Here is an 8,224-nt window from a genome sequence, read left to right on the forward strand (position 1 = left end):
TTTGTCAAATTGCATAAAACCAAGTCTTTGCAGTATGTGGACATGATTTTTTTTTTTTCAGAAAAAAAAAGTCCTCTGTTTTCTTCATGAACTGTACCCTTAACAAAATCCATGCTGTCTAATACTTTTCAAGTACTTGAAGAGTTTTAAAGGGAGGATGTATATTGTGAAAGACAGATCCATGCATACATTTTGCTACTCAACAGCTGCGAGAAGTAAGGCCACACTTCTCAATTCCTGATACAAGAAAATCTTCCCTCGGAATCATGGAGATGATTTCTTAAGTCTTGTACACGTATTGAAAACAATTCTTTAGATGCTAAAGCAGACATTGTTTTAAATGTTCCTGTTCCTTAAACAAATCAACAGATTAAGAAATTTCAGTGAACTCTTTCTTAGATTGAAGTGCTGTTCATGGATTCTGTATTTTTAGAACAAAGTACCATGGTATGAATGTTACGATGCTATGCATGCATATTTGCCTTTCAAATGCTTATTCTGGGTAATGAAGATATATTTTTTTAAAGTTATGTGAATAAAATAATTTGCATGTATGGCTGAGGCATGCTGTGTTCAGACAGGTAAGCAAGTTACTTTCTATTCATTTTGGACCAGTAAATATCAACTAGATACGTGCTGTGTGCACGTCATTCACAATGTACTGTTTCTACTTAGGGTAACCAGCAAAGGTGAAGTGCTGCTCAGTAGTTTCATTTCATTTCCACAAAGGTGTGTTAGCATGTCGCAGCTCAGGTATTTTTCTGTGAGCTTCTAATTCCTGCTTCTAAAAAACCTTATAAACGGAAAGGACAAAATTATAAAAATAACCTCCTGCGAGTAGTCATTTTTTTGCCAGATACCGTTCAGGTGTCCCTGGATCACTTTGTAGGGTGTTTATTCCTATGAATAAATGAATTTCTGAAAACCTATATGTTACATAAAGAAGGTGAACAATGTCAGAATGACTTTTAAATGCTTTAATTATGAATTAATGTACCTTCTCATAAAACAAATTAAATGCTGTGATTTAAAACATCAGTCGGTCACATGTGCTGCTATGGGTAGAGAATCAACATCACTAAGAGATGCGCTGACAAAAAAAGAGAAGGATTTGTCTAAGAAGAGAGTGCTTTTAAATGCTGCAGAGGAAGCTTGAGATGGCATCAGTAGTAATGCAGTTGTTACAACCCTTAATTATTTTTTTGAAAAAAATGTCTAATTTTCAGATACACTTTGTGTATAATTAGAATTGTAATAACCTGTCTTTGCTTGCATAATTTTAAATATCTTAAATGAACTTTATATCTTCTGGAATTTTTTAATTTAGCTTCTCTTTTTAAATGTGGTTAACCCTCATCTTTCATCTGCTTCCCCCAAATGAATATGGTTTCTTGTCTTAATTACGAATATTGTAACTGAATTTCTTGACGGTAGAATCCTAAAACTAGCATAGGGAACGAACCAAATAACAATCTGCTCAAACATTTCTTTGCATATGGGAAACTATGTGCAAACATGGATACTTCTGATTGCTCACAACTACAGTTTGCTTAATTTGATTGACTCGTCATTCATTTCTAAATGATTTTAATACAGCAACTTTTGTGAATTGCCAATATCGAAAGTGCTGAAATACAGTTCAGTACAAGTGCTTGTATCTTTTCTTCTCGATGTAAGAATCGTCTGCTGTCCTCTGACAACATTGAAGATTCCACATCTCCTTATGCACTACTCTCATTTAGTGTTGATTTGAGCCCCTATTTAATTTAATTACACGTGGGATATATTTACTGTTTATGCATAAATAATACCCAGAATAATGAAGTGAGGACCAGTGAGTGTGTACTATTGAAGCAGTGACATATCAAGGAAATGCTACTTCATGTCAATTAAAAAAAAAATTTAAAAGCTACTTTTTTTTTTAGATCACAGCTCATATATATGAAGAATGGCAGTGTTCCTTATTTGACATGTTTCTTAAGTCAGGAGATGGAAAGATGAAATCTTTAGATTGGAGGCTTGTTTTAGTAAATTAAAACTAAAGGTTAACAGAAAGATTTGGGACTCCAGAATCAATATACCAAGTCAGTGGAAATTCATCACTCTAAGAGAGCTCCCTTGTGAAGAAATGCAATGGTATCCGTGTTTGTCACAGCTGGAAATATTGCTGGAAATAGGCAAAGAAGAGATAGAGGGTGGACAATCAGGTAGCAAGGATATCTCAGGGAACAAATCAATGCAACCCCCTAAGCATTCGTTAAGAGAAATCCTGTACTCCTAAAACCACAAGGTAGATTTGGCAGGTTTCTCCAATCATTTCTTACGATTGTAAAACAAAACCAACAAAACAAAAATAATACTTTTTATTTATGAAGAAATATAATCAGTGAAAAAAAATCAAATTGACTTTTTATACTGTGTATCATCATACTAAATTGCACTAAGCTATTTGAAGCTCTTTGCAGAATTCGGTCAAAAAAATAATAGTTAACTTCCCAGTAGTCAAAATAGTTTTAGTCAATTTTCCCATTCTTATAATGGATAAAAGGCGACCCACTGGTCAGTATATGTTCTTCACCATTCTAGAACCTTGCCTGCCAAACTTTAAATTGAAAGTGTTTGGAAAGACTAATTGTAAGGACGTGCAAAAGAGACTAAATCAGATGTCAGTAAAATGCTCACGCAGCCTTTATTCAGCTTTCATGTAATGTTTTTTAAAATACAAATAAAAATAGCTGTTAGCTTTCTGTCCCAGTCTGAAGCAAGAGAAACTAGCAAAGTCATCAAGTCTGGATATTTGTGAGGTGGAACAAGTCAAAGCATGGCAGTGGGGCGTATTGTCATTTTGTCATTGCATGTTCACTTGGTGTTGCTAGTATGTCTGTAATGCTGTATTGGATTGGACGGGCCCATCACACAGCTCAGTGAATGGCTTGCTTGAATTAAGCCTATGGGCAGACTTATTCACATGGATTGGCTATTGGTTTTGTGTTTTATGATTTGGTTATTGCATCTTCGATCGGAGTAAAGACAAATGTTCCTTTCGTGTATATTACCTTCGTCAGCAATATTTATGAAGGCGTGTATGGTAGTGTAATAATCTGAAACCCCAATGACAGTAAAGTAGCCTCGTCTGAAAGGCGGAGTCATTTCACTGGTACTGCTTGCTAACCCTCTTCTACTTAACAATGATAATTATGTGTGTTTATATATGTCTGACGGCCTATTCATATATATACACACATTCCCCATCCATCACCCACCCCCAAACACGCACGCACACATGCATATGTACAGAGGTGTTTTGCTCTGAACGTAATTTCCTTTTACTAATACAGTGTCAAATTTAAATCTCACCACAAGGGAAGATTCCCATGGACTTCTTTGTTGTCTGGGTTAGAACCCTTATCACTGGAAGCTGAGCTCATTTTTTTCACCACATTTTTTAAAAGCAAATAAAGCAAATTCCAAAATATTTGCACATAACACTTAGTAGTATAAAATATATTTATTTTTTTTCACTACCAGTTTGTGTTGTATGTTCTCTGGTCATACATAGGATTTCATATGAAATTTGAGGCAGATTTTGTATCTTCCAAATCTGAAATCTTACTCCCATAATATTCTAATAGTTTACATTTTTAACATGCCTATGTAAAGTATTCCTTTTTGTCAAAGTACCAGTGTCTACAGAGACATAGTTTAATATATTTTTCCAGTTCTCTTTGGGCAAGTAGTTGAGAGTAATACTTGATACTTGTGGTTAGATTATCCTAAAATAGAATAGGTACAGATTTGATTTAATTGCAAAAATATTCATTAAAGAATGAAAAGTTAGAATGAAGAATAAAAATATCAAAAATTTAAAATGTGTCTGTAGATAGAGATAATTTTTATATATATAGTAGTCTTTAAGATCTTATATTTTATAAATAAACAATGAAACTCTCTTATTGAGGATCTTACTAGTGATGTATATTAAAAATTAAGGGCTTGAGAGCATACACAATATAATAGCATCTTCAGTCAAAATTTAAGTTTCCATTAAGTAGTTTTGTACAAGGATAAATATTTTTAAATGTAGTGCTGCGTTCTAAACCAAGCTGGAACATTTTTGAATTTCGCTATACAAGGTGAATCTTGAGAAATGTGCAGGCTTGGGGGACAAGATGATACGTAGGCAAGAATCATAGAGCCCATATCCTAGGCTACTCCCATTTTGAGAATGAAAAGGATCAGTTAGCATCTTTACCAGGTACCCAGCTTGTGTTTAGCTTTTGGAACAGCAATAACATAGCATATATTGAAAGCTTCTTCAAGCACTTGGGTTTGATTTGGTGATGTCTGATCGGTCTATTTTTTTCTGGATATCTTATCTGGTAGCTAAAGCTCATTTATGCTCAAATACTGCACATAAACCCCAAATAATTCACTTTGCAGTTACGGAGTGGTAATGGATTTAGGTGTCTACCTATTAGGCTTGTACGTCGTTATGTCTGTATCTGATCTGTGGCAAGCTAGAGGATCACTGGCATATTCTGTTAATATTTCATAGCCCATAGTCATCGCTCAGATCACAGTATCTGACTCATGTTTATAGCCATAACAGTACCTTGTAGGGAAGGAACTGGAAAGTGGAAGTGGATAATTATGAATAAAGAGAATGTAGTAGAAAAAAAGAAAATCCAAGAGTTTAAAATCCTATGAATGGGGAGTTCAATTTGATAGGAATTTCCTGAATAAAAATAGAGTATTTCTAAGGACTGAAACATGGTTCAATCTAGAGTACGGTAGATAGAATGCTTCTTGGGGGACACACAGGGAGTTATATTAGTGTAGGAAAACATGGGAAGAAATATATGTCATAAAGATTTAATCTCCTGCCAAGTCTAGAAAGCTACTTTTTATACTTTGATGTTTTATGACATTCCTCTAACATTTGGTAGAATTAACATGTTTTCTGATACTTCAGGTGCTTGAGTCACCTGTCTCTGATATCACTGTTCATGTAATATCCATAAAAGTCTTCAAGCTACTCTTTAGTTCAAAACTCAGGTAATACAGTCATGAAAGGAAAGAGCTCAGGGTTCCTACCCCAGAATGATGGTAGACATCAGTTATGAAAGTTTTATCGTGTCAGGGCTTGTATTCTTCATACCCTGCTTCTACTTTTCTTTGTGTAATTCCCTTTTTCTTTCACTGTAACATCAAGGGATATTTTCCTGTAGACAAGGAAGGTCTTGGCTATTACTGTAAAATCTGTTTCGGCATCCATGCTAGAAATCATAAAGAAAAATCTGAGAGAGAAGGTAAAGGAACACAAAAGCCTAGGTTTCCATACCTGGCTTCCTAAAGTGCTCCAGGTTTAAAGATGCTGAGCACTTTTGCTGCCAATTTCTTCCTGAACATAGCAGGAGCTGTTCAATGCTTGTATTTAAAAAAAAAAAAAAAATCAGTGCAGCTATTCTGACATTCACATATCAACTTCAATATCCTTGCTTTCTTTTAGTTAACACATCTAGCCTACATCAGGTTATATAGCATGAGTTTTAACTTGGGAATTTCTTACTTAAAAATAAAAGTTCTGAGTAAATAACTAAGATTATGAATATATTCCTTTGATGTAATCTGTTTTTCCTCTAAAAAAAAGGGAGGAAAAAAAAGATTGGTTAACGTTTTTAAAGGAGGAATGATCTCTTTAATAGTTCCTACTGGCTTCTTCACTCATAGAGTTAATGAAAGAAAGTGCAAGTTTAATGGTTGTGGGTTTTTTGTATTCAGCAGATTGGATAAATATGGAGTTAGGGAGTTAACTAAAACATTGATTCCTAACCCAACAGACCAAAACTGTTACAGTCTACTGGGTCAATGCCTTTGACATGATAGACCATACCAGTTCCTTTGGACATGTCAGGGTCTAATTACACACTTCTTAGTCTTCAGATCATTGACTTGATGGAGCACAAAGAGGCAGCTGAGAACATGCTGTAAGTATTGTCACCTCGAGCGCTGCCACCGTGAGGGCTTTAGCAGCAAGAAGGAATTAAGAGTGTTGTGAGAGAGTCAGAGAGAAGATGAAGCAATGAGATATTGTTAATAAAATATGGCATGAACTGGATATAGTCTGTATGGATTACCCATGCCATTTGAAATGTGTTTTAGGCAAGGTGAGGAAGTATTAGAAGAACAAACTTAAAATAACTGGGTAGATTAAGTTAATCAAGAAAGAGGCAATTTATGCTCTTGCATGTTTTTACTGTAGTTTCCCACCTCAAGGAGTCTATAGCATTTGAATAGATATTTAAATAGAATTTATTTATTTTTTTTTTACACACCTTTGGGCTTGTCAAGTTTCTAATAGTTAGGGAACAGAGTATTGTGAAAACTGCCAGAGGGTATTTCATATACATGCAGAAAAAAAGTAAGGTCTTCCTTTAATACAAACATGTACCGGCCTCTAAACTTGATTTTGTGGGTTTTTGTGAATGAATTCTTAAACAATCCTGGCAAGGCTTTCATATATGTGATATTTTAGTTGTAATATGAAAACAAGATGTTGTCAAGTAATTTGTAAATCCATTCGCAATTTAAAATAAAGGGAAAGAACTGTTGCTATTCTTAATTGCTAAAGAAGTTTATAACCATACCTCAATATTATGAGACTTCATTGTGGATAAAATGGTGGTTACTAGTAGACCATAATAATCGTTGTGAATCAGAAATAGATATAAAGCATGTTTTAATAAGATGTTGTTTTAAAGATAACATGATATACATCAATACTGAATCCTCCAACAAAATGTCTTTCGCCATGTATTTTACTGGATAAAATACTGATTCTTTACCAAAGACTGACTTCAAAATGCTGTACTGTTTGCCTTAAAGAGAGTGAAAAATATACCCCAAAATACAGTAATAAACAAAGCTTTCAAATATAAATGATAAAACTTCAAAACCAGCCTTAATTTAGCAGTCCTCCATCGTGCTGACATCAGTTTACATGGCTTACAGGGAGCAGTTCTGAAGTAAAGTTACTGGATTACTTCTTGGAGAATTGAGTTTAAGGATATAACTGTCTTGATCACCGTGAGAGGCAAATAATCTTAGAGCAGTTATGTCACTGTGATCACAATCGATTCAACTGCTGATTTACGTGGTGGTCAGAATTTCTGACCTGTTAGTTTTAGGTTTCACTTTTAAATGTTAAGATCCACTTAAATATCATCTCTGTTCCTCCTGCAGCTGGATATGCATATTTATGCTACATATACTGTATTATTAATAAGAAATCCATTTATACAATGTATAATATATTATAGAGTCCTTCATACACAGAAAAATTCCACTGATACAGCAGGTAATATGAATTAGAAATAAATGTATTTATATAGCTCTGATTCTGAGAATAAATAAATCAGGAAATAAAACATATAGATTTAAAATGAAGGTGAAAGGGCTGCAGATTTTTACGCTGCTTGTGATGTAAGACAGTGTCTGTGCTTTGGTAATATTTGGAAAATACACTTTTTTTTTTGCAACAGCGGTATTCAGTTGCACAGCAAGCTATGCTAAACTGCAAAACAGACTGCAAAACTTGCTAGAAGTTTTCTTTATCTAGTCGTTGAGAGTTCATGGGAGGAGAGAGAGGGAGAGTTCATACACAGCACATTGCCATGGGAAAATGCAGTAGGGACACCCTGTCATTGCCCTGACATGCTTTACAGCATTAATATTAGCCTGTGCTAAAAGGAGACTCTCTCTCATGGCATTTGCATGGATTATTTAGTTAGTGCAACAGAAGGGCTGAAAAAGTGTCTCTTCGTCTCTGGGGAAAGCCTGACATAAGAATACAAATTATGAGAAAGCGTCTTCTGTTGACCATTTTTCTCTTTTTAGTTTTGCTTTTGTTTTTTCTTCTAGTAAACAGAATCATACAGGCATATCACCAGTCTTAGGAATGCACATTTTCATTAGCATCCAGAAGAGTCAGGGATTTTTTTCCTTTTCTCTTGTTTTCTTCTTTTCTTGAAGATGTGCTTTTCACGATTGCCGAAGTGCTTTTATTAAAATGAATTATTCCCATTGAAGAAGTTTGTGACTGGTGACAGGCTAAAATTTAATGAGATTTCTTAACATTTCTGTCTCCTGCTGTCTTTGGCAGCCTGAATTCTGTTAGAGACATCTTGTCCTGTACGGAGCACGAAGACGGCACAAGTAAAAGGAA

General features: G+C 34.6%; 1 protein-coding gene across 11 annotated transcripts in view; it reads left to right on the top strand.

Annotated features, from left to right (window-relative positions):
* RBFOX1 (RNA binding protein, fox-1 homolog (C. elegans) 1) overlaps positions 1-8,224 on the top strand; it is a 268,731-nt gene that overhangs the window by 239,891 nt on the left and 20,616 nt on the right. The gene's annotated exons all lie outside the window — the stretch shown is intronic.

This window comes from Apaloderma vittatum, unplaced genomic scaffold (assembly GCF_000703405.1).
Source record: "Apaloderma vittatum isolate BGI_N311 unplaced genomic scaffold, ASM70340v1 scaffold18109, whole genome shotgun sequence".
Taxonomy (NCBI): Eukaryota; Metazoa; Chordata; class Aves; order Trogoniformes; family Trogonidae; genus Apaloderma; species Apaloderma vittatum.